The sequence below is a fragment of the Stegostoma tigrinum genome, chromosome 25 (assembly GCF_030684315.1).
Source record: "Stegostoma tigrinum isolate sSteTig4 chromosome 25, sSteTig4.hap1, whole genome shotgun sequence".
Classification (NCBI taxonomy): Eukaryota; Metazoa; Chordata; class Chondrichthyes; order Orectolobiformes; family Stegostomatidae; genus Stegostoma; species Stegostoma tigrinum.
In genome coordinates, this window is record NC_081378.1 from 40,035,764 (window position 1) to 40,061,893 (window position 26,130).

General features: G+C 42.1%; 1 protein-coding gene across 1 annotated transcript in view; it reads left to right on the forward strand.

Annotated features, from left to right (window-relative positions):
- Positions 1-21,344: 21,344 nt before the first annotated feature.
- The window catches only part of LOC125463239 (potassium voltage-gated channel subfamily A member 5-like), a 250,377-nt gene continuing 245,591 nt past the window's right edge, over positions 21,345-26,130 (forward strand). The window contains exons 1-3 of the transcript XR_009447229.1: positions 21,345-21,890; positions 22,675-22,742; positions 25,078-25,163. The gene's annotated coding sequence lies outside the window, so the exon portion shown is untranslated. The remainder of the gene's footprint in view (positions 21,891-22,674; positions 22,743-25,077; positions 25,164-26,130) is intronic.

The window sequence follows — 26,130 nt, forward strand, 5'->3', positions numbered from 1 at the left end:
TAGAATCCCCAACCAGTGAAAACTGGTTATCTTTATCTACCCTGTCTTTCTCCGTTAGTATTTTGAAGATTTCAACTGGATCATCCCTCAACCTTTTAAATACTAGAGACAATCAGCTTTCCTCATATCTTAATTCCTGAAGTCCAGGTATCATTCTTGTAAATCTATTTCTTCCAAGACCAACAGATCCTTCCTAAGGTGTGGTGCCCAGAACAGCTCATAGTACTCCAAGTGCATTTTAACCAGGGTTCTGTATCACTGCAGCACAGCTTCTACATCCTAATACTCCAGTCCTCAAGATATAAAGGTCTGCATTCCATAAGCTTTCGTGATTATTTTCTGTACCTGTTCATGGCATTTGAAAGAATTATGCACATGAACTCCAAAGCCTATTTGATATCCACCATATTTAACATCATGCCATCTAAAAAGTACTATGATGTATCGTTTCTCAATCCAAAATGGATACCCTCACACTTGCTTACATTTAATACCATTTGTCATGGTTTTGCTCATTCAACTCGTCTATAAATATCTCTTTATAATTTTGTGCTATCATCTACACAGCTTGCAATGCCTCTTAAAGGTGTACACCTCTTAAATGGGTCACAGCAAGGCCCTAGCTGCAATTCACAACAGGCCTCTCTCTGATCTACTTTGGCTCCATGTTCAATAATGCCTCAGTTTTAAAATTCTCATCCTTGTTTTCAAATCTATCTGCAGCCTTTGCTGTTTCTACCTCTGTGTTCTTCTCCAGCTGCACAACCCTCTGAGTTCATGGTACTCCTCTAATTATGACCTCCTGTACATTCCCTAATTTAGTTATCCATGATTGAAAATCATTGTTTTGACCACTAGGCCCTTAGCTCTGCTACCTCCCTAAACATCTTGACATCCTCCTTTAACACCTATTTTTACATCTCTGGCTTTGTGCAAGCTTTTGGTCATCTGTACTAATAGCTCTTTGTGTGATGTGGTATCACATTCTGACTGGTAACACTTCTTTCAAGTGCAATGGGAGAGTTTATAGTGTATTATAAATGGGGATTATTATTGTTTATTGCACCAACATTCAGTTTGTGTGTGATGGGACACTGTGAGCGAATTCCTAAATCCCCAGTTAACTTCCATAATGCAACCATTTTAAAATGACACCATAACTTCACGCAGCACCCAACACATGAGAGGTTTGATCATAGTAGACCAGGTATATACGCAATTATCATGTCTCATTACCTGGACATAAAAAGCAGAGTTCAGGTACAACAATGCATTCTATCAAGGCACCCATGAATACGCTGGTGCCTTAACAAGTCTGGAAGCATCTTGCAACTTAACCCAACAACATTTCCATTTTGTCTTCAGGTAATGATTTTTCCATGATCTTGCACTTAAAAATGACATGTAAATGGAACAGTCGCAGGGAAAGGTCCTCTGAGAATCAGCTGAAAGATGGCGCTGAGGCACCTGAGGAACCAGACAATGTGGCAGCCAGTGGCATTAATCCATTGACAAATATCGGTACCCTGTAACTCTCATGTCCCCATGGACTCTTTGCTGCTACAGTCCTCCAGGAACTTTCACCCTGCCCTGTAACAATTCACACCTGAGCTGCTACCTATGTCTCTATGAGGTACAGCACATCTTTTCCCCATCCTCACACTGCAACACCAGTGCTTCATTTTTCAAAAAAAAAGTGCCAGCTATTGAATATCAGAGATAACAGGAACTACAGATGCTGGAGAATCCAAGATAACAAAGTGTGAAGCTGGATGAACACAGCAGGCCAAGCAGCATCAGAGGAGCAGGAAAGCTGATGAAGGGTCTAGGCCCGAAACGTCAGCTTTCCTGCTCCCAGGATGCTGCTTGGCCTGCTGTGTTCATCCAGCTCCACACCTTGTTATCACAGCTATTGAATATCAATTGTTTTTTTTCTATGACTACCTCAGCGATTGATTATTGTTTCAGCACAATCCTTGTGGTGAGCTTTTTAAAAATTCTTCTCATAGGATTTGAGTATTAATGGTTAGGGCAGCATTTGTTGCCTGACCTTCGTTGCTCTTGAAAAGGTGATGATGAACCACTTCCTTGAACTTCTACAGTCAGTGTGTTGTTGGAAGGGAGTGCCAGGATTTTTTCAGCAATAGTGAAGGAGAGATAACAAGGTTGGAAGTCAAGATGGCTGACCTGCAGGGGCATTTGCAGGTATGTATACATATTTTCTATATATTTGCTGCCCTTTCCATCTAGATATGGAAGATGTAAGTTTGGAAAGTGCTGTTGATGAGTCATGCTATACTGCTCCAGAGCATTTTGTATGTGGCATCAGTGCTCAATTTGATTATAAGAAGCTTGTTCTTAAATTTTCTTGTCGGCTACTTTTTGATTTTCAGCGCTACGTTTTGGTTTTCAGGGGCTCCATTTTCATTGTTATCAAATCATTTATTAGGAGATGACAACATGTCATAACATTACCTTCTGTGTTTGTATTGATGCGTGGGATATATGGTCTCATACATAAACAGAATCAGAAGAGTTAATCAATTCTCCAATAATTATCACTGCCCCATTAAAGATAAAGCCACAACACATAAGAAAACATTCATTTCTTAGATACCACAGTATATACATTGCAGGCTTATATGTTGTTTTGTGACAACAAAGCTTTTTTTTAAATAAGATATAACACAGTGTGGAGTTGGAGGAACACAGCAGGCCAGGCAGCATCAAAGGAGTAGGAAAGTTGATGTTTTGGGTCAGGACTCTTCTTCAGAAATTTTTAAATAACTGATATATACTTCTATGCACAAAAGGCTATCACTGTAAACATGTCGTAAACATAGGAACAAAAACAAAGTTGCTGGAAAAGCTCAGCAGGTCTGGCAGCATCTGTGAAGAAAAAAATCAGAGTTAACGTTTCAGGTCAGGTGAACTCTGAGTCCTGAGGAAGAGTTAGTAGACCTGAAACGTTAACTCTGATTTTTTCTTCACAGATGCTGCCAGACCTGCTGAGCTTTTCCAGCAACTTGTTTTTGTTCCTGGCTTATAGCATTTGCAGTTCTTTTGGTTTTTATTTATGTTGTAAACATACGTGGATGAAGTCACAACTAAATGTTTATACATTTCTTTCTAGCGCATTCACTGTACCTCAGGTAATTCAAAATATGTGGAATGCTTTGAGATATGGTATTATATATTTGCAAATCCTTACAAAACAAAATAGTTCAGTATAAAGTATCCAGTTGATGATGCTCATTACTTTAACATCCTCTACATTTCCCCTGTATTTCCCCTACACATTATCTTCCGAACCTTTACAGCCTGAAGCTATTGACTCCACGTTCATTTGCAAATAATTATCACCTCAGTCATTTTTAAATTTCATAATTTCCTATAAGCTGAGTATTATTTTGTTAATGGGCTTAAAACTATGAAACATCCTTTTGCAGTCCTGGTCTGCATTTCTCACTCTTACCTGTTTGTCGTCTCTCACTTCCTTTTGCAGTCTCGCACTTCCCTTTGCAGTCACTCCTCCCACACCTTGTAGTGCAATGTGAGGCTGGGATAAATGGGATACCAAGATAGTGCGTTAGTTCAATGTTATTGAGCAGTTAGGAAATGAAATTGAAGAAAGAAAATATCTAAATAAAGAACTTCTATAATTAGCAACAAATGTCTCCTGTGAAAAAAACAGAATCAATGCTAACCTCCTTAAACAATGATCCATCTTTCTGTCAATCTCACGCTCTGTAAACCAGATTCGGAAACAAGTACTGACCTTCTCCAGTGAGACAGAAAATGCCTCAAGACCAGCCTAAACCATCCTTATCTGTTTCTGTAAGAATCTGAGAGAGGTATTTAATGCCCTTTTACTCAGCTCAGCAACAAAGATACTGATTTCAGCAACGTTTGTAAACCATATGGCAGAGTATTCCCACATGAGCATCATTTGCACAGTACTGTTTTGAATTGATCTGTCTCAGCGTTGCTACAGGTCTGTGAATGAAAGCTAACTGAATACTGCTCTCGCAATTTCAGCAAGTCTATGCTAGCCTAATTTAGTTTTGTGAAATGTGTCATATCATTGTTCAGATTTTTAAGAAATACTTTATGAAGGAATATTTTGTGTGTTGGTGGAGGGAATTTGTGTTTGTGTGTGTGTCTATAAAAGTATGCATCTGTCTGTCTGTACTGGGGTAGATTTTCTCATCTGTGTGCCTTCAGGAAGTTTTCATATTAATGCACTGTTGGTCTGTAAGCATAATATAACATGCATTATCAGGTCCGGCTGGACTGTAGGTCATCATCTGGGCCATCCAGTGGTGAACTGAATTGATTTATGTTTATTTATTGTATTATAGAAATTAGCCACACAGCTAAAACTGTCACATTTAGCCTAGCTGTTGATGGTAATGACCACTGTAAAATTTCAAGGAGAAGTTAATTTGTCAGGGAAGCCAAATTTAAGATTGTGGATATTCAAAGAACTGTCAATGAGCCTCTTCTGCTCTTTGCTCATTTCCTGGACAGTTCCTCCTTTCCAAGCGTTTATCCAGTTCCATTTGAAAGTTACAACTGAATTTAATTCGACCACTTTTTCAAGTGTTTCATTCCAAAACATTCTTCTCATCTGCTCTCTTTTTTCGCCATTCATCTTCCATCACTTTTTGTTTTTATTTCAGATTTTCGACATCCATAGTAGTTTGCTTTGTATTCTTACCTACTGACCTAATATGTTAGACTGCACAACTATCTGGTCCTGAGTGTTCTTTCTCTTAAGTAATATTATTTTCTTCATTATTGTTGCCTGGTTCACATCAATTTTGGAGAGCCCCTGGGATGATCATCTAAGTAGCATATTTGGTATGCATCATGGAGGGTTTCACACTGTGAGGCCGAGTAAATGTTCTTGTGCTATCTTCAACAACTTACTATTACCTGTGCACCACACTGCTAGAGAGTTCATGGAGTCAGTGATTCTTTTTCTGTCTAAGCACACAGGCTCTACTGATGAGCAATTCCTGGCGGGAAATACATTAATCAGGCACCATCACGGTACAGGTCAAAATCATCTGTAATCGTAGCACCTTGCATGTGAAATGCATGCAGTGTCTTTATGTGGTGATATGCTGGTCATAAGCCGTGAATAAAGATATTGGGTACAGCTGGAATAATCTGGGATTGGTACCTTCAATCTGCAATAACGAATGACAGGGTAAAGATGGCTTGTGATCTGCATATCATCTCAAAGTTGACATTGCATGCATTTCACGTACAGGGTGCAATGATTACAGATTACTTTAACCCGTAGTGTGAATGGGCCTGATTGATTTATCGTCCCACAGCAGAGCCTGTGCGCTCAGACCAAAAAAGAATCACTGATTCCGTGGACTCTGCATTTAATCACAGCCGGTTTCAGTTTGCTGTGTGTGATTATGAGCTGTGGAAGGCAGTGCAGGTTGCATGTGGCACAGTGAGTCTCCAGTTCAACGTGGTCATCAGAAACACTACCGTCTGTCCAGACCATCAGTTCTGAACGACCACATGTTCTCACATCCCTCACAGAATTATGTCAGCAGCTTTAGACATTACCCCAGAGTCCCACATCTACAGTAGAGTCACTATCGTCATCTGGAATGCACAATCTCCTGCTGAGGCCACAGACCTGGTGGTTGCCAGTGACTCCATCCCCACCCCTGGCCCTGTACATACCGCATGTCACCCCATGCACTCCAGTCCCCCCATTCATATATTGAACTCCCCCTCCTGTCATCATTTTTGTCCTCTATATCCCAGCCTGCTGCTTTTAAATTCCCAAACTTCTCTGGATGCCAAAGGTAGTGTCAACGTTTGAAATCATAGAATATCTCGGCAGTGGCGAGCACTTCCAAGCGTGGAAATTGGGAAATTGGGCTAGTATTGGGTGGGAGGGACATCATAGGGATGTGATAGATTGTCATTGAGGTGATTTTGGGACAATTCTACGAGGTAACTCTGTAGGCTTCTCAGAGAGAAACCTGCCCTGAAATTCAATAAAAATGACTCAACCAAAACATGTGAAGACTCAGCCCACTGTTTCTTTGTTTTCTGACAAATTAGATTGAGCAAGTGTGACAACAATGATACATCTTAATCGAATTTGAATTTCCTAAATTTCACAGAGCCGCAGAGTTATACAGCGCGGGGACAGACCCTTCAGCCGACTTGTCTATGCTGACCAGATTTCCCAAACTAATCTAGCCCCATTTGCCAGCATTTGCCTGCCTCTCTAAACCCTTCCTATTCATTTACCCAACCAGATAGCTTTTAAATGTTGCAAGTGTGCCAGCCTCCACCACTTCCTCTGGCAGTTCATTCCATACACACACCACCGTCTGCATGAAAATGTTACTCCTTAGGTCCCTTTTAAATATTTCCCCTCTCACCTTAAACTTATGCCCCCTAGTTTTGGGCACCCCTACCCTGGGGAAAAGGCATTGCCTATTTGCCATTTCCATGCTCTTCATGATTTTATAAACCTCTACAAGGTCACACCTCAGCCTCCGATGCTCGAGGGAAAATAGCCCAAGCCTAGTCAGCCTCTCCCTCCAATCCCAGCAATATCCTTGCAAATCTGTCCTGAACCCTTTCAAGTTGAGCAACATCTTTTCCTATAACAGGGAGACCAGAATTGAACACAATATTTCAACCAATGTCCGGTACAGCCACAACATGACCTCCCAACTCCAATACCCAATGCAATCAACAATAATGGCAAGTGGTATGATTGCCTTCATGACTATCCTCGTTACCTGCAACTCCACTTTCAGCGAACTAAGAATGTGCACCCCAAGATCTCTTTGTTCAACATCACTCCCCAGGACCTTACCATTAAGTGTTTAAGTCCTACCTTTATTTTCCTTACCAAAATGCCGTTCCTGATCTTTATCTAAATTAAACTCCATCTGCCACTAGTCGGCACATTTCCCCATCTGACCAAAGTCCCCTTTTATTCTGAGGTACCTTCACCACCATTTCAACACCAATTTTGGTGTCAACGGCAAAATTAATATAACCATACCTCCTATATTCACGTCCAAAAATCATATGTATAAATAACAAAAAGTAATGGACCCAGCACCAATCCTTGTGATACCCCACTGGTCACAGGCCTGTGGTCCAAAAAGCTACCCTCCATCACCGGCCTTTGTGATGTGTGGAATATGATGGAATACTCCCCACTTGCCTGGATAGGCGCAGCTAAGCACTTTACCACCAGCACTATGGACATACAGCACATGGACTGCAGTGGTTCAAGAGTCATAGAACTCACCATCACCTTCTCAAGAGCAAAATGAGACAAGTTATAAATCCTGGTCAGCCATGCCCCACTAGAGAATTTAAAACAAAAACTGGAAGAGAAGCCTGTCAAAGTGAACTGCTGAGAATTTGTTCATTGAACTAAAAAATATACTTTTTTGATAGAAAGAACAGTAAATGTATTTAAATTCCTGCAAGTACTTAATTCTGTGTTAAAAAAAATTCATTTTACTCATTGTCCCATATCAAAGACAAATAAACCCTTTGTGACCAGTTTCGCTGTCAATCAAACTGTGAAATTAATCCCTTCACCCAAAGATAAATTACAGAAGCAGTCAAGCAGTATTAATCCTATAATCACTTTCAGGCTTGGAAAAGTGGGCATCAAAATTGCAAACACTGATTCCAAGCACGATAATAAAAGGGTGTCTTTTCATTATTTGAACAGCAGGGGATAAATAAATTGACAACTTTTCTGTTCCACCAACCTTGTACACCTTTTATGCAGACTCACATCTACTCGACAATCATGTGTTCTTTATTGTGGGAAACAATGTGGGATTCTGAGTTCACGAGTGCAGGAGCCTCAGCCCTTGACCTTGACCAACAGGTATGAGATTCTTGCTCCCTGTATGGTTGAGGAAAAGGACTGTGGACAGAATGAGCCAGCTGACCACGGCACCGTGGTGCAGAAGGCCATTCAAGAGGGGGGAGCAAAAAGACAGGTAGTTGTTATAGGGGATTCTATAATTAGGGGGACAGATAATGTCCTATGCAAGCCAGATCGGGAGTCCTGCATGGTGTGTTGCCTGCCTGGTGCCAGGGTGCGGGAATCTCCGACCGGCTTGAAAGGATATTGGAGCGGGAGGGGGAGGATCCAGTTGTTGTGGTCCACATTGGGACTAACAACATCGGCAAAGCTAGGGTAGAGGAGCTGTTCAAGGATTATCACGCACTAGGAAAGAAATTGAAGTACAGGTCCTCAAGGGTCAGAATCTCCGGATTACTGCCTGAGCCACGTGCCAATTGGCATAGGGAAAAGAAAGTTAGGGAAGTAAACACGTGGCTAAGGGATTGGTGTGGGAAAGAGGGATTCCATTTCATGGGGCATTGGCATCAGTTTTGGAACCGGGGGGATCAGTACCGTTGGGACGGTCTGCACATGAATCAATCTGAAACCAGTGTTCTAGTGAAAGGATAAATAGGGTGGTCAGTAGGATTTTCAACTTCTGAGTCAGGGGGAAGGGAGAGCGAAAGTGAAAGTGAGTATGGAGTTAAATGGAAAGATAAGCAACAGGATAGCATGTGTGCAGGTGGGTTTAAGCTCGAGGCAGACTAAGAATACAGCAAAAAGGAAGGATAGCTTAAGACATTTTAGGATTTCCAATATCTCTAATAAAAGTTAGCATTAAGGCACTTTATCTAAATGTTCGTAGTATTTGCAACAAAGCAGATGAATTAACAGCACAAATCCTCTTGAATGATTATGATGTGGTAGGCATCACAGAGACATGGTTGCAGGGAGTTCAGGACTGGCAGTTAAACATCCAAGGATTCACAACTTATCGAAAAGACAGGGAGGTGGGCCGAGGGGTGGGGGGGGGGTTGCCTTGTTAGTTAAGAATGAAGTTAAATCTATGCCACTGAATGACACAGGGTCAGAGGATGTAGAGTCTGTGTGGGTGGAGTTGAGGAACCACAAAGGCAAAAAAACCAAATTGGGAGTTATGTACAGACCTCCTAAGAGTGATTAGGACCAGGGGTGCAAGATGCACCGAGAAATAGATAGGGCATGTCAGAAAGGCAATGTCACCGTGATCATCGGGGACTTCAATATGCAGGTGGACTGGGTGAATAATGTTGCCGGTGGATCCAAAGAAAGGGAATTTGTGGAATGTTTGCAGGATGGCTTTTTGGAACAGCTTGTGATGGAGCCCACAAGGGAGCAGGCTATTCTGGACTTAGTGCTATATAATGAGCCAGACTTTATAAAAGACCTTAAAGTAAGGGAACACTTGGGAGGCAGTGATCATAATATGGTAGAGTTCAGTCTGCAGTTTGAAAGAGAGAAGGCAAAATCGGATATAATGGTGTGACAGTTAAATAAAGGTAATTACAGGGGCATGAGAGAGGAACTGATAAAAATTGACTGGCAGCAGAGCATAGCAGGGGAGACAGTAGAGATTCACACATATGATCCCTGGAATGGTAGGTTTAACATATGTTGAACAGCTAAGGATCCTGGGATTGTACTCATTAGAGTTTAGAAGGTTGAGGGGAGATCTAATAGAAACTTACAAGATAATGTATGGCTTAGAAAGGGTGGATGCTGGGAAGTTGTTTCCGTTAGGCGGGGAGACTAGGATCCGTGGGCACAGCCTTAGAATTAGAGGGGGTAAATTTAATTTGGAAATGAAGAGACATTTCTTCAACCAGAGAATGGTAGGCTTGTGGAATTCAGGACTTTCTGGGTGTAATTGAGGACACAGTACAGAGGCTCATCCCAAACAAAAGAAGGATTATCTGGGGTGGGATTAGACAGCCATGGCTGACAAAGGAAGTCAGGAAATCTATCAAAGAAAAAGAGACAGCCTATAAAGTGGCCAAGAGCACTGGGAAATCAGAAGATTGGGAAGGCTACAAAAACAAACAGAGGATAACAAAGAGAGCAATAAGGAAGGAGAGGATCAAATATGAAGTTAGGTGAGCTAGTAATATTAGAAATGATAGTAAAGGTTTCTTTCAATAAATAAGAAACAAACAAGAGGCAAAAGTAGACATTGAGCCACTCCAAATTGATGCTGGAAGGCTAGTGATGGGAGATAAGGAAATAGCTGAAGAACTTAATAAGTACTTTGCGCCAGTCTTCACAGTGGAAGACATGAGTAGAATGCCAACAATTAGGGAGAGTCAGGAGCAGATTTGAGTATGGTAGGCTTTACAAAAGAGAAAGTGCTAGAAAAGCTAAAAGGTCTAAAAATTGATAAATCTCCTGGCCCCAATGGGTTACATCCTAGAGTTCTGAGGGAGGTGGCTGAGGAAATAGCAGAGGCTTTGGTTGTGATCTTTCAAAAGTCACTGGAGTCAGGAAAAGTCCCAGATGATTGGAAAATTGGTGTTGTAACCCCCTTGTTTAGGAAAGGATCAAGGCAAAAGATGGAAAATTATAGGCCGATTAGCCTAACCTCGGTTGTTGGTAAAATTCTAGAATCCATTGTTAAGAATGAGATTTCTAAATTCCTGGAAGTGCGGGGTCAGATTAGAACAAGTCAGCATGGATTTAGTAAGGGGAGGTTGTGCCTGACAAACCTGTTAGAATTCTTTGAAGAGGTAACAAGTATGTTAGACCAGGGAAACCCAGTGGATGTTATCTATCTAGACTTCCAAAAGGCCTTTGATAAGGTGCCTCACGGGAGGCTGCTGAGCAAGGTGAGGGCCCATAGTGTTCGAGGTGAGCTCCTGGCTTGGATTGAGGATTGACTGTTTGACAGATGGCAGAGAGTTGGGATAAAAGGCTCGTTTTTGGATTGGCAACCGGTGACGAGTGGTGTCCCGCAGGGTTCAGTTTTGGGGCCGGAGCTGTTCACCTTATATATTAATGATCTGGATGACGGGACTGGGGGCATTCTGGCGAAGTTTGCCGATGGTACAAAGACAGGTGGACAGGCAGGTAGTATTGAGGAGGTGGGGAGCGTTCAGAAAGATTTAGACAGTTTAGGAGAGTGGTCCAGGAAATGGCTGATGAAATTCAATGTGAGTAAATGTGAGGTTTTGCACTTTGGAAAGAAGAATACAGGCATGGACTATTTTTTAAACGGCGAGAAAATTCGTAAAGCAGAAGTACAAAGGGATCTGGGAGTGTTGGTCCAGGATTCTCAAAAAGTTAACTTGCAGGTAGAATCTGTGATTAAGAAAGCAAATGTAATGTTGTTGTTTATCTCAAGAGGTTTGGAATATAAAAGCAGCGATGTGCTTCTGAGGCTTTATAAAGCTCTAGTTAGGCCCCCATTTAGAATACTGTGTCCAATTTTGGGCCCCATGCCTCAGGAAGGACATACTAGCACTGGAGCGTGTCCAGTGGAGATTCACACTGATGATCCCTGGAATGGTAGGTTTAACATATGTTGAACAGCCAAGGATCCTGGGATTGTATTCATTAGAGTTTAGAAGGTTGAGGGGAGATCTAATAGAAACTTACAAGATAATGTATGGCTTAGAAAGGGTGGACGCTGGAAAGTTGTTTCCGTTAGGCGGGGAGACTAGGATCCGTGGGCACAGCCTTAGAATCAGAGGGGGTAAATTTAAAATGGAAATGAGGAGACATTTCTTCAGCCAGAGAATGGTGGGCTTGTGGAATTCATTGCCACGGAGTGCAGGGGAGGCCGGGACTTTAGATGCCTTCAAGGCAGAGATCGATAAATTCTTGATCTCACAAGGAATCAAGGGCTACGGGGAGAGTGCAGGGAAGTGGAGTTGAAATGCCCATCAGCCATGATTTAAATGGCGGAGTGGACTCAATGGGCCGAATGGTCTTACTTCCACTCCTATGTCTTATGGTCTTATGGTCTAAACAGACTTCACTCCAACAAAAATGGCATCTGTTTGAAATCAGCACTGAGTTCAAATGACCCTGCTCAGTTTGTGTGTCCTACAGGTGTGAATCACATTTTACCGCTTTCCCCTTCCAATCTCCACCCACCCCCAGCACAAGTAGCATTTGTCAGAAATGGGGGTGGGACTTCCAGATCCAGGGTTCACATATTATTTTAGCTAAGCCTTTCTGTCAATGTCAAAATTTAGGACTATGTTTGCATTTTATGCTGCCATGCAATGCTGTCCACAATTTATTAAATGACCAGTACTGGCTTTGACACATCTTCAAGTTAGAGGAATAGTCAAGGGTAAGAACACAGAATGAGCTAAGTGAATAAATTATGCAATGTTGGAATCAAAGAGAAACTAGAAAATAGTGAATAAATTGACAGGGATAGCTGAAAGTAGCAAAATAAGATTGGATATAGTAGTGACAGTGAAGTTGGTAAATCTGCCCACCAAAGTGGCTTTCACTGTTCAATGCATTGAAGGAAAAAGTAAACACATTGAAATAAAATAAATTAGTATTAATGACTACTTCTGCAATTCTGGCACAGTGGCATTAGAACCATCAGACACAGCATATACCAAAAGCATGGACAAGTAGTCTCATCAGATAACGAGATGAGGTCATTTGTATTACTCAGCTCTTAGCTCAGCCTCAGGGCCAACAGAACAATTTCCTGAGGAACAACATTTAAAACCATCTTGCCAGTTAAGCGAGGATGAAATAGTTCAAAGGAAGGATGGGGCATCATTTTCCATTTCATGAGTGGAAGATTAACAATGACAGATTAGACCATGGAATCATAAGATGTGGGAGAAAACATTAGGCCATTCAGCCCATTATGTTCCATTATTCGACCATGGCTGATACATTTCTCAATCCCATTCTCTTGCCTTCTCTCTGTTGCCTTTGATCCCCTTACTCATCAAGAACCTATCCATCTCAGTCTAAATACACTCAATGACTTGGCCTCCACAGCCTTATGTGGGAATGTGTTCCACAGAGAAACCATCCTCTGGCTGAAGGAATTCCTGGATGTGAGTTTGCTCGCTGAGCTGGAAGGTTAGTTTTCAGCCGTTTTGTCACCATTCTAGGTAACATCATCAGTGAGCCTCCAACGAAGCGCTGGTGTTATGTCCCACTTTCTATTTATCTGTTTAGGTTTCCTTGGGTTGGTGATGTCATTACCTGTGTTGGTGATGTCATTTCCTGTTCTTTTTCTCAGAGGATGGTAGATTGGCTCCAAGGAATTCCTCCTCAGTCCCTTCAGCCTGAAGCTGTGTCCTGACGTGCTAGTTTCCCCAACTAGTGGAAACATCTTCTCCACGTCCACTCTATCCAGGCATCTTAGTCATTTGTAAGTTTAAATGAGATACCCCCATCCTTTAAAACTCCATCAAGTACAGATCCAGAGTCCTCAACCACTCCTCATATAACAAGCCCATCATCCATCGAATCATTCTGTAACCTCCTCTCAATCCCTTCCAAGGCTAGCACATGCTTCCTCAAATATGGTACCAAAACTGCTCATAATATTCCAAATGCAGTCTGATCAGATTATCTACTTGTTACTTACCCCTGCCTCTCTTGCCCTGAAGTGTCTGACTCTGAAGCAAGAGAGGCTGGCTGCTAGTTTTGCACTTTGAGATGATTCTGGAGAGTTGAGTCAAGCGAAGGAAGAACAATCAAATACACCACTTGAGACATTGCTTGGGTTATAATGTTCTTTGAAGAGTTCTTTGGGAGACTAAGACAGAGGCCATGTACGTGCTGCAATTGTGAGAAACACTGGCCAATCCACTTTAACTTCGACACTGAAATTTTTGTACCGAGTGTGGGTTCAATACAGGCACTAATCACCAACATTACAGGTCTAGAGCTTCCCTCTGCATCCTGTATCAAGGCAGGCATTACATCCCACTGATCCTCAGAGAACTGGGAAAGTTAGATCTCGCTCAAAGTTCACCACTTTCTAGGACAAATGAGAAGTTCCTGAAAAGGTTGTGGCTGGCACATTAGCTTCAGGGCATAACTTCCAACCCTTCCAGGTGCCCTGACTAAAGTTGTGGTAGGACTGTGCCCACATGATGTGGTTTCTTGTTTGACAATTCCGTCCAATTTATCATAATGCTTATTCAAATATTAAATACAGACAGAGGACAATGAGTTACAGGTCAATAGTTTTAGTCATAATAGTTAGCTTAGATCAATGCACAGATCCGGTAAAAAAAGTTGACCCTCATTCATTATGTGTGATGAACTCCTGTCCCAGGAGTTCTGCCTTGTGAGACTCCCCTAAGCGGGATCAACTACAGATTAATGTAAAGGCAAACTACAATGTGAAGGGATTGAGGAGTTACATTCCACCTGCACAGAGGCTGTAATAATTCAAAAATATATCATGGTGGGAGAACACTTTGGTGACAGTGACCACAACAGCCTCACATTTACCATAACCATGGAGAGGGAAAGGAGTAGTTACCAGGGGAAGATATTTAACTGGGGTAAAGTAAACTATGACGCTATCAGACAGGAGTTGGGAAGTACAGATTGGGAGCAATTGTTCCACAGAAAGGGCACAGCAGATATGTGGAGGTTGTTTAAGGAGCAGTTGTTGCGAGTGATGTACAAATTTGTTCCTCTGAGACAGGTAAGAAGGGGTAAGATTGAGGAGCCTTGGATGACAGGTACAGAGGTGCTTCTTGTCAAAACGAAAAAGGCAGCATACGTAAGGTGGAGGAAGCAAGGGTCTAGCACAGCTTTAGAGGATTACAGGCTTGCTCGGAAAGAGCTCAAAAGTGGACTGAGGAGGGCCAGGAGGGGGCAGGAGAAAGGCTTGGCAGGAAGGATTAGGGAGAACCCGAAGGCATTTTACTCATATGTGAGGAATAAGAGAATGATCAGGGAGAAGGTAGGGTGATCAGGGGTAGCGTAGGGAACTTGTGCATGGAGTCTGAGCAGATAGGGGAAGCCCTAAATGAGTTCTTTGCTTCGGTTTTCACTAAGGAAAGGGACCTTGTTGTGAATGAGAACTTTGAGGAGCAGGAAAACAGGCTGGAACAGATTAAGATTGAGGAAGTTGATGTGCTGGAAATTTTGGCAAACATTAAGATTGATGAGTCCCCAGGGCCAGACCAGATTTATCCTAGGTTGCTCCGGGAAGCGAGAAAGGAGGTTGCTAAGCCACTGGCGAAGATCTTTGCTTCCTCACTCTCCACAGGAGTCGTACCGGAAGATTGGAGGGAGGCAAATGTTGTTCCTCTTTTCAAGAAAGGGAACAGGGAAATCCCTGGAAATTACAGACCAGTCAGTCTTACGTCTGTGGTCAGCAAGGTTTTGGAAAGAATTCTGAGGGATAGGATTTATGACTATTTGGAAAAGCATAGCGTGATTAAAGGGAGTCAGCATGGCTTTGTGAGGGGCAGGTCATGCCTCACAAATCTTATTGAGTTCTTTGAGGAAGTCACAAGACAGGTTGATGAGGGTCGAGCAGTGGATGTGGTGTACATGGACTTCAGCAAGGCATTTGATAAGGTTCCCCACGGCAGGCTTATTCATAAAGTCAGGAGGTATGGGATACAGGGTGATTTGGCTGTCTGGATTCAGAATTGGTTGGCTGACAGGAGGCAGAGAGTGGTTGTAGATGGTAAGTATTCTGCCTGGAGGTCAGTGCTGAGTGGTGTCCCGCAGGGCTCTGCTCTTGGGCCTCTGCTCTTTGTAGTTTTTATAAATGACTTGGATGAGGAGGTTGAGGGGTGGGATAGTATGTTTGCTGATGACACAAAGGTTGGAGGTGCTGTTGATAGTATAGAGGACGATTGCAGGCTTCAGCGAGATATTGACAGAATGCAGAGCTGGGCTGAGAAATGGCAGATGGAGTTCAACCTGGATAAATGCGAAGTGATGCATTTTGGAAGGTCGAACTTAAATGCTGAATATAAGATTAAAGGCAGGATTCTCGGCAGTGTGGAAGAACAGTGGGATCTTGGTGTTCAAGTGCATAGCTCCCTCAAAGTTGCCACCCAGGTGGATAAGGGTGTTAAGAAAGCACATGGTGTTTTGGCTTTCATTAACAGGGGCATTGAGTTTAAGAGCCGCGAGGTTATGCTGCAGCTCTGCAAAACCCGGGTGAGACCACACTTGGAATATTGTGTCCAGTTCTGGTCGCCCTATTATAGGAAAGATGTGGAGGCTTTGGAGAGGGTGCAAAGGAGGTTTACCAGGATGCTGCCTGGACTGGAGGGTTTGTCTTACGAGGACAGGTTTACCGAGCTTGGACTTTTCTCTCTGGAGAGAAGGAGGAAGAGAGGTGACCTCATCAATGTGTACAAGGTAATGAGAGGCATGGATAGAGTCAATAGCCAGATACTTTTCCTCAGGGCAGGATTGACTGCCACGAGGGGTCATAGTTTTAAGGTGTTAGGAGGAAGGTATAGAGGAGACGTCAGGGGGAGGTTCTTCACCCAGAGAGTTGTGAGCGCATGGAATAGTTTACCAGTGGTCGTCGTGGAAGCGGAGTCATTAGTGACATTTAAGCGACTGCTGGACATGCGCATGGACAGCAGTGAATTGAGGGGTATGTAGGTTAGGTTGTTTTATTTTTGGAATAGGATTATTCCACGGCACAACATCGTGGGCCGAAGGGCCTGCACAGTGCTGTACTTTTCTATGTTCTATATTCATTCTTTTCTATATACTGTAGTGTCAGAAAATAAGAATGTCATGAGTGCAAGGAGAGTTGTCCTGTTTGATATTCTTGGCTGTTTTCCTACATGAAAGTATTAACAATAGATTCCCCTGCCTTCTCCTCTAAGCTGCTCACAAAGTGGTCTCCTCTACAGTGTAGACTGGGTAACCACTTTGCAGAACACCTATGTTCTGGCTGCTAAAAAGACCCTGAGGTTCCAGTTGCCTGCCACTCCAACAGTCCAGAGATAACAGGAACTGCAGATACTGGAGAATCTGGGATAACCAGGTGTAGAGGTGGATGAACACAGCAGGCCAAGCAGCATCATAGGAGCAGGCAGGCTGACATTTCGGGCCTAGACCCTCTGCTTGGCCTGCTGTGTTCATCCAGCTCTACACCTTGTTACTTCAACACACCACCCTGTTCCCAGGCCAACATTTCTGTCTCATGCTTGCTGCAGTGCTTCAGCGAAACTCAGCACAAGCTGGAAAAACAACATCTCTTTTTCCACTTGGGAATGCTACAGTCTTCTGGACTCAACATCAAATTTGACAACTTTAGAGCTTGAGCTCTCCCATGTCCTTAACCCAACCCCCACACCTGATGCTTTGCTATCACATGGTCTGCTATTACACACAGCCCATTGTCAGCCATTAACAATCTCCATTCGTAGCTATTCATTTCTTTGTCAGCCCAATGGACTTCTTTTTCTTTGGGCTCTATCCCCACCTCTTGTTTATTCCTTAACCCTTCCCTACCTTTTATACAAAAAACAACTTTTTTCCCAGCTACCATCATTTCTGAGGAAGGGTGACTGGACCCGAAGCATTAACTCTGATTTCTCTGCACAGATGCCGCTAGACCTGCTGAGCTTTTCCAACAATTTCTGTTTTTGTTTCTGATATCCAGCATCCGCAGTTATTTCAGTTTTTATTTTGAAAGTATTGTAGTCCACTCTAAACAAAGGATGTTAGGGTTATATAAAGTAGTGTGGGCGGAGATCTTTGTGGAGCAAACATACCACCAATTGGGATAAATTGTGTTTCTGTGCTGTGCATTCTACATAATTCCATTTAAGGTGATATCTAATCTGAACATTGTGTATCCTATCCACAGGAGCAGGGAACAGACTTTGAAGAAGATGGCATATCCTAAGAGGCTGTTAGTATATGCCGACTGTACTGTTTCCCAAGTGGACAACTCAAGTATGCATTGCTATAAAGTGAATGTGAATGTTTTCTCACTTTATAAACCTTTCATTGTTCATCAAACATTTGTACCAGAGTCATAGATCAATAGGTCACAAGACACAGAAGGATGGGCAAGCTCATTGAACATCTTCTGCCATTCAATAAAATCATTACTGAACTTTACTATAGTCTAAACTTCTAATGTCTTGCCTATTACCCTTGGCTTTCTTGTGGATCAAAAATTTGGCGAACTCACCCTTGAATGTATTTAATGGCCCAATCTTGTTTACTCTCTGACGAACAGAATTCCATTGGCTAACAAACCTCAGAGGAGAAATTACTCCTTATCTCTGACTTAAGTGGGAAACCCCTTACTTTTACATTTTTCACCCCCACCCCAAGTTCTAGTATCCCCCACTAGAGAATGTTCTTTCATTACCTATCTTGTCAAGTCTCCTCAGAATCTTATATCTTTTAATAAAGATCAATTCTTATTTGTTTAAACTTCAGTGTGTATGGGCCTCACGTGTTTAAATGTATCTTAAGAGGCAACATTTTATCTCAGGAATTGGCCCAATGAACACACTGTGAACTGTTTCCAGTAGGAATAAATTCTCCTTCAGGAAGAAGGTGAGAAGAAAGGAACATTTGGAGGCTTTCATGAATCTGAAACCTTGTATTATTTTAACTTACTTCACCTCTTTGCCACACTAACAAGCAAGTCATCCAGGCATTAAAGATAGCAAAGTGTGGGGCTGGATGAACACATCAGGCCAAGCAGCATCTTAGGAGCACAAAAGCTGACCTTTCGGGCCTAGACCCTTCATCAGAAAAGGGGGATGGGGAGAGGATTCTAAGGAGAGGATTCCTGCAAAAATTCCTACCTACTTCCCTCATCCTGCCCCCTTGACCTGTCTGTCCTCCCCGGACTGACCTATCCCCTCCCTACCTCCCCACCCATACTCTCCTCTCCACCTATCTTCTCCTCTATCCATCTTCAGTCTGCCTCCCCCTCTCTCCCTATTTATTTCAGAATTGTCTCCCCATCCCCCTTTTCTGATGAAGGGTCTAGGCCCGAAATGTCAGCTTTTGTGCTCCTAAGATGATGCTTGGCCTGCTGTGTTCATCCAGCCCCACACTTTGTTATCTTGGGCTCTCCAGCATCTGCAGTTCCCATTATCTTTTTATCCAGGCATTACCCCATCACTATCTGTGGAAGCTTTCTATTCTTGCCATATCTCCTACATTACGGCAGTAACTGCAGTTCCAACACATATTGTTGACTTTAAAGCAATTTGAGACAACTTATGGTGCTGAAAGGCATTATGTAAATGTAATTTTATCCTTCTTTGCTCAATCTGCACACCAGCAAATAGCAGTGACAATGGAACATCTTTTCTGTTTGAAGGGAGTCCTTCTTGTCACCATGTGGCCCATTGTTTCTTACAGGGGCTATACTAAGATGATGGCTCAAATTCTGGTGACACCGAGGTGCTGGCATCTTGCAACAACCATTCCAGGACATTTGGGATCAGGAAGAGGTATTGCATGAAGCTCTAAGCACGATTGAGGAGGAGCAGGTAAAAGTGCAGGAAGTGGAAGAGGAGCAGGAATCAGGTGGTTAAGGGACAGCTCAAATCTCCTCCATAGTTTTTGAATCTGGTCATTACGCGCCACAGGGTCTACATCTGGGGCAAATACACTAATTTGAGCCCCACTGCCACATGCAGTCATTTAAAATATGCAAACAGTTCTGGAAGGGACAGCAGGGAAGCCAGACAAGGTCACCTGTGCATGACAGTTCTGGTCACCCTGTTGTATGAAGGATATTATCAAATTGGAGAGGGTTCAGAAGAGATTTACCTGGATGTTTTTGGAACTGGAAGGATTGAGTTCCAGGGAGATGCTGGATTGTCTGGGACTTCTCTCACTGGAGCATAGCAGTTTGAGGGGCGACCTGATAGAGATTTACAAAACCATGAGGGGCATGGATAAAGTGAATAGCAAAGTTCTTTTCCGAGGATGGGGAAGTTTAAAACTAGAAAGCTTATTTTCAAGGTAAGAGGAGAAATATTTAAAAGGGAACTGAGGGGCAAGACAGAGGGGCACACAGAGAATCGTTCACACGTGGAATGAGCTGCCAGAGGAAGTGATAGATGCAGGTACAGTTACAGCATTTAAAAGATATTTGGACAGGAATAAGAATAGGAAAAGTTTAGAGGGGCATGTGGGACTAGTTTGGTTTGGGAAACTTAGTTGGCATGGACAAGGTGGGCCATGCTGTATGACTCTAACTTACTGAATTGCAGCTCATCCCATGGCCATCAGCAGAGTCCCCATAACAAGTTCTAAACCCTTTCACTATTTCTGTCTTGGGTGCTCTGCCTAGGAGGTGTTTGCTCCAATGGAGAAGAGTCTTTCCTTTCCAGGTTTATGTATTGAGATAAAAACAGAGAGACAAAAACTGGCAGCACCTGTAGAGAGAAAACAGAGATAACATTTTGAGTCCGTCTTCAGAATTGAAGAGCTAATATGGGCTGGATTTTCCCATGGCCCCTGGGAAATGAGCATTTGGACCACATGGGGGCTCCAAGCCCACAGTGGTCAGCCATGAGACCAGTGTGCAGCCCTCCTAGAGACAGCCTCCTATTGTACCCCTTTAAGATGGGCAGGGTGGAGCCTTAGCAATCCTCCCAGGAAAAATCGGCATTGCTGAAGCTGCTCAGGGAATGCAAGACCGCATCAACATATAGGCCTCTTTGCTGGCTTGCAAGCACCAGCATTTTTGCTACTCCCTGCTGTATAAGTATGGTCCTTGGAATGACATCTCTGTAATAAGGTGGGGGCTGATCAGAATCAAAGCTCCATACCTCAATGACAGGGTCAGGAGGTCCATTAGAAAGGAAAGGAAAACCCTCTCCTGGACTTGATTGTGATAATTCAGACTCATGCTCCACACCCCTTAGTTTTTCACTGGGAAGAGTCCTGGTGGTAAAAATGTCATTTGTCATTGTTTCTCCCCAATTTTCAGTCCCTCCAATATATCAGACCACAAGACTTCAGCCATGAAACAGATTGAACTTCATTGGAACTAGAAACGTTAGAGATCTGATAGGTTTTAAGCGACTTTTCTGATGAACGATCATTGACCTGAAATATTACCTCTCTTTCACTCTCCACAGATGCTGCCTGCCCTGCTGAGCATTTCCAGTGTTTTCTGTTTGTGTTTCATATTTCCAGCATCTGTGTTATTTTTCTCTAGGAAAATGCCGACTATCTTTCATAATCTTTTCTGAAAGCAGTTTAGCTCTGCGGCTGCAAGTGCAATCGTCATTCAGTAGTTACTGTACATTTCAGCAGTTTGTTTCAAAGCTGTGCCTCCTTTAAACTTGGAGCACTTCACCCATGAAATGATGCGAGAGCTCAGAAAGGATTTTCAACCCAAAGGTACATCAGAGAGGATTTCTAACACATAGGTACATGGCAGCCTTCAGGGTGTCTGCAAGGTGCTAATAATTTATAGCGTTTGCCATTTCTTAGGTGTGACATTTCTCACATGAAGAACCATTTGCAAAAGAAAAGAGATGTGCAATCTTTTACATTATACTTACTATTTATTCAATTTTGTCACTGCAGGACACAGCACCAGAATGGAAGAGAGTCATTCTTAGTCCTGAGAGGCTGCCTGAGAAGAAGGAATCAGGAGATTCAATTAAAGACAAGAAGAAACTGATTGCTAAAATCACAGGAGTAACAATGCATGAGGAAGGCATTCACTTTATCTGTGGTAGTCTTTCAATTCCAGCTGTGATTTGCCCATTTCCGTCTGCAACAATGCTTCTCCATCTCTCCTTCCCCCTGCCCTCAACCTGCCACTGTATAAAAATGGTACATCAAAGCCTACCTTTTTGCTAAGAATGTCAACGTTTCCTGTCTGGGGAAACCTTAGTGCACACCTGCTCCTCTGGGAAAGATGAGAAGTAGTAGAAGGCCATACTCACCTCCATCTCCCTGGAAACCTTGAAAACATGTTTGATGTAGCCGAGATCAGTGGGTATTTGCCCTCTATTCTTCACTTTCACAAATGGAGAACTGCCATCTCCAAAAGGCAATGGTGAGGAACATAGATCTTATCTACATTATTACCTTTCTTTTACCTTTCTTTCCAAGCACTAAGCTAATTCCTTTGCTAAGTAATGTCTACTTCAATAGTCACTTGTGGTGATGAATTCAGTCTCCTTATAAACTAGGGTGTAAATCATCCTTGGCTAACTTCCCTTCTGTGTAATTGTGATAGTATTGAATCAATGGCTGTTTTGTTGCAAATTAGCAAACAAATTGAAGTAATTATTCACAATTTATTCTCTAAAAACCTGTTGTGAATTTGAAAACTTCTATAAAGTAATTTGACATTAACCATTTCTGCGCACCGAAGTTGCATTCAACCATTGTAACAGGGTAGTGATGGTTTAGTGATGTTGTTACTAGACTTTTATTCCAGAAACTCAGGGTTTCTGGGTTAGGTTCTGGGGACTGGGTTCAAATCCTGCGATGGTAGATGCTAGAATTTGAATCTGATAAAAATCTAGAATGAAGAGTTTAATGATAAACATGAAACCATTGTTGATTGTCAGGGGGAAATCCCATCTAGCTCACTCTTGCCCTTTAGGGAGGGAAACTGCCATCCTTACCTGGTATGGCCTATATGTGACTCTAGACCCTCATAACTCTCAACTGCCCTCGTAGCAATGAATGCAGACCTAGCCAGTGATGCCCACATTTTGAAGACCAATTTTATAAATGGGCTTTGCAGTACAATCTGTCAGATGTCACTTACACAATTGTTTTTCAATGCACAAGCTTACTTTCTCCTGTTTTCTTTATCTAATCCGCTGCAGAGAGAGGATCCATCATCACTTTGCTGCTAAACAATGCCATAGCCCACTTTCTGAAGGATGATATTAAGGTGAGAAACTAAGGCAAGAAGACTGGCATGGTCTGTAGTGCAAACACCACTAAACACTGTGACTATGTACTGGAGAAAATAGAAGTTACTGCCTGAGAATAATCCTCACATTGAGCTAGCTAAGGGAGCAGGGTCAGCTAAACATAGCCACAGAAATATAAGATGAGCTTCATATGTTGCAGTGGAAGTTGGCATATTTTGGGAAATGGCTGTGTAATCTGCAAAGTGATGGTTATGTGTGCCCCTACAATGCACTATATTTACTGATGTGTGTGCAGATGTGCACGTTTCTTTGAGAATCTGTACTCTGTGGAATATTCCTGCTGCCAGCTGCAGCTACAAAATTGCCTGAGCATCAAAATCAGTTCACAGCTGGAATGACAAACACATGCAAACAGCTACACAACCAGTTTAAATGTAGCAGCATGCCCACATAAAGTATGCTTTTAGCGTAGTGGCCGAGACACGGACAGCAGCTTTAACTAATGGAGATCCTGACAACTTACAGCCAGTCAAATTGCAATCATCTGGCCTGGATTCATGGAAGCCAAGCAGGCAGAAGCAGACATTTTTGCCTGGTAAGTGGTTGGTGATCATATCCATGTCAAATTCTGCTCAAAAACTCACAAAAAAACAGGGGAAATGATTCATAAGCAGATGGGTTTAAAGATGTCCTGAACAATTTGACAGTTCTTTGCCTTCATAAATGTGGTAGATACACTTAGGTAGAGCTTAAATGTGAGTAATAATTAGATATAGTCATTTAATTCACCTACAATAAAAAGTGCGAAAAGGCTGTTGTTGTGCAATAGTATTGTCTTTACCTCTGAGCCTGAAGGTCTGGTTTCAAGCCTCAGCACAAAATGGGGTGGTCACTGAGGTGCTGTAGCGCATCCAATCAGGTTGCCTAGAACAAATTCAAATAAAATGATTATCTAATACCATTCACAAACTCAAGACATGCAAAAGTATTTCATAGGCAATAAATTACATTGACCCCAAGATTAAAATATACGACAAAGATAATCAGGTAAAGTAAGTTCATTGCTGTATAGACGAAATGACAGGACAAGAATGATGATATTAAACACTGTGGAGGCACCATTTTTTGCTGTTCTTGCTGCAATTAAAAATGCCCCATAATTATTGTGTATATTTGGGATTGAGGTTGGAAAGTACTGACATAATTTCAGTGGAAGACAAGAATACTTTTATACAGGAGACTGTCAGAAACATGACATTACAAGGAATTTGACAATACATTCAGACGAGCTGAAGTCTGTAAAACATGTACGCAATAAGAAAATAAATGCTTTTGTAAAGTGCAGTATTTTAGTAATGGTATTTAACTAGACAGGTGCATTGTGTGAACTCCTGAATGATGCCTCTGCTCTCAAATACAACAGTGGGCAGTGAGATGTAGCAAGGCCTTTAAGAGGATGCCTGTGAGATATTGTGACCATTAGAGGCAATAGGCATAATCATCAATCTACAGTCAGTCATATTGTCAAGTGATAAAGGGAATAAAGCACAACTAGTTGATGTATACATCAAGGGTGTTTGGGTACGGAAGAGAAATTGCCTTATGGAATGCAGAGCGGGTCCATAGTTTGGTGATTGACCCTCATGAGTTAGCTACAAACGCATTGCAAAATGCTGCAGCATTAAATAACGATAGTGCAAAACTTAAATTGTGGCAAGAGATTGTTTGAGTTTCTATCTGTGATATTTCAATGGATAGAAAGTAATATATTCATAGGGATTTTCTGGTTTCTCCAGCAACCACTATGTTAGTATGGGGGTTAGAATCTACACAGGGAAAACAGACGATGAACTGTGAGAAATTATATGAAAATTTCACAGGTGCTGTGTCCTGCGATCACTAGATCAATGGACATTCAGGGAATAGGAAACAGTAACTTGATAAATGTGCAGCCAGTGTCATACCTTTGAATTCACAAACAGTTGTGCAGTTTACAGATGCTCACTGCTTGGTAAATTCTGCTGAAGCAATATGCTTTCATGGAATCAACACAGTCAGAAAAATTGAAATAATAAATAATATCCAGAGAGATTTAACATACACAACCAATGATACCAAAGCACAAAAATGTTTGGCATTCACTGGTATTTATCTTATGATTGGTGCTTAACATATAAGCTCTCTGTAATGCAGAAAAACAAAGGCAAGTGTGTAGGTCAAAGAGTTCTGAAGATCAATGTTATTCGTTTAATCACCATTCAACTGAACCATTGCTTTGATTAGTAAGTTTTCAATCAGAACAAATCTGATATTTGGATTGTTCTCCTTGTTTCTGAATGTTCTCATATACAGGTATTCACCAGGACGATATCAATCTGGCTTCGCCATTCATTCCAATCACCTGAGAATTCTTCAGTCCTTTCTTCTTCAATAGGCAGGTGTGTCAAGTTGCATTCACAACACTTTTTTTTAAAAAAAGAACTGTACAGAAAATTTACATCCATTATTTTCACACTGGCATTCCATGCTGTTTACACATTTTAAGAATGTAAGCTGTTTCCATTGACATGTATTTCTGAGAATTAGTTGTGACGAACTAGTCATATCTGCAAAGTCAGTGATGTCCTGTACTTCAGACGGTTTTGTCATTTTAATACTGCAGCTGTCTCTGTTACTAATGCCGGGATAGCTTCTGGGATGGACAGCTATATGAGTGGCAAAGGAGACCTTTAGTTACATCTTTAGCACATCAAGTGACTGCATAGCTGCTTTATCCTTCTACTGGTGGGTGAAATCGAGCAGTGACAGATGACAGTGACATTCACCTCCACTCAAAATACAATGCTGCTATTTTATTGGTGCTGCTGGTCAATGTTAACTAGATGTCAGAATTCTTCAACTACATATTTGCAAAGTCTTAGTGACACAAGATATTGTTCTTTTGTGGACTCCACATAACTTCATCTTAGCCGGTGTGTCTTACCCTGTAATAGTTAGCAGCCTTCAGTGTATCTCCTGTGCGCTCCTCACTCCCTCTCTGTAGTTCCCTTGACTTAGCAATCCAAACTTAATAACAAATTACAACATCCCCTGCAGCGTTTGCAGAAGTCACCAATTAAACAATGTGTGCGATATTACTTTGCCTTTATTCGAAAAGTCAGTTCTTCCTTTTACGACTGAATGCTAAGTGTGTCACATAGCAACAGATGCTTTTAGCGGCACCCAAAATAATTGCGTTCATTTTTCTCCACATTTTATGAGGGTTCCCAGTTGTGAGAAACTAGTAACAACACTTTTTTCTAATTTACCCTTTTCCACATAATTATATGCAAGTATTTAAAGTCCGTATTCCATTGGAATTATGATTCCAGTTTCTGCAAATTCACCACAGCACATGTGGGGAGG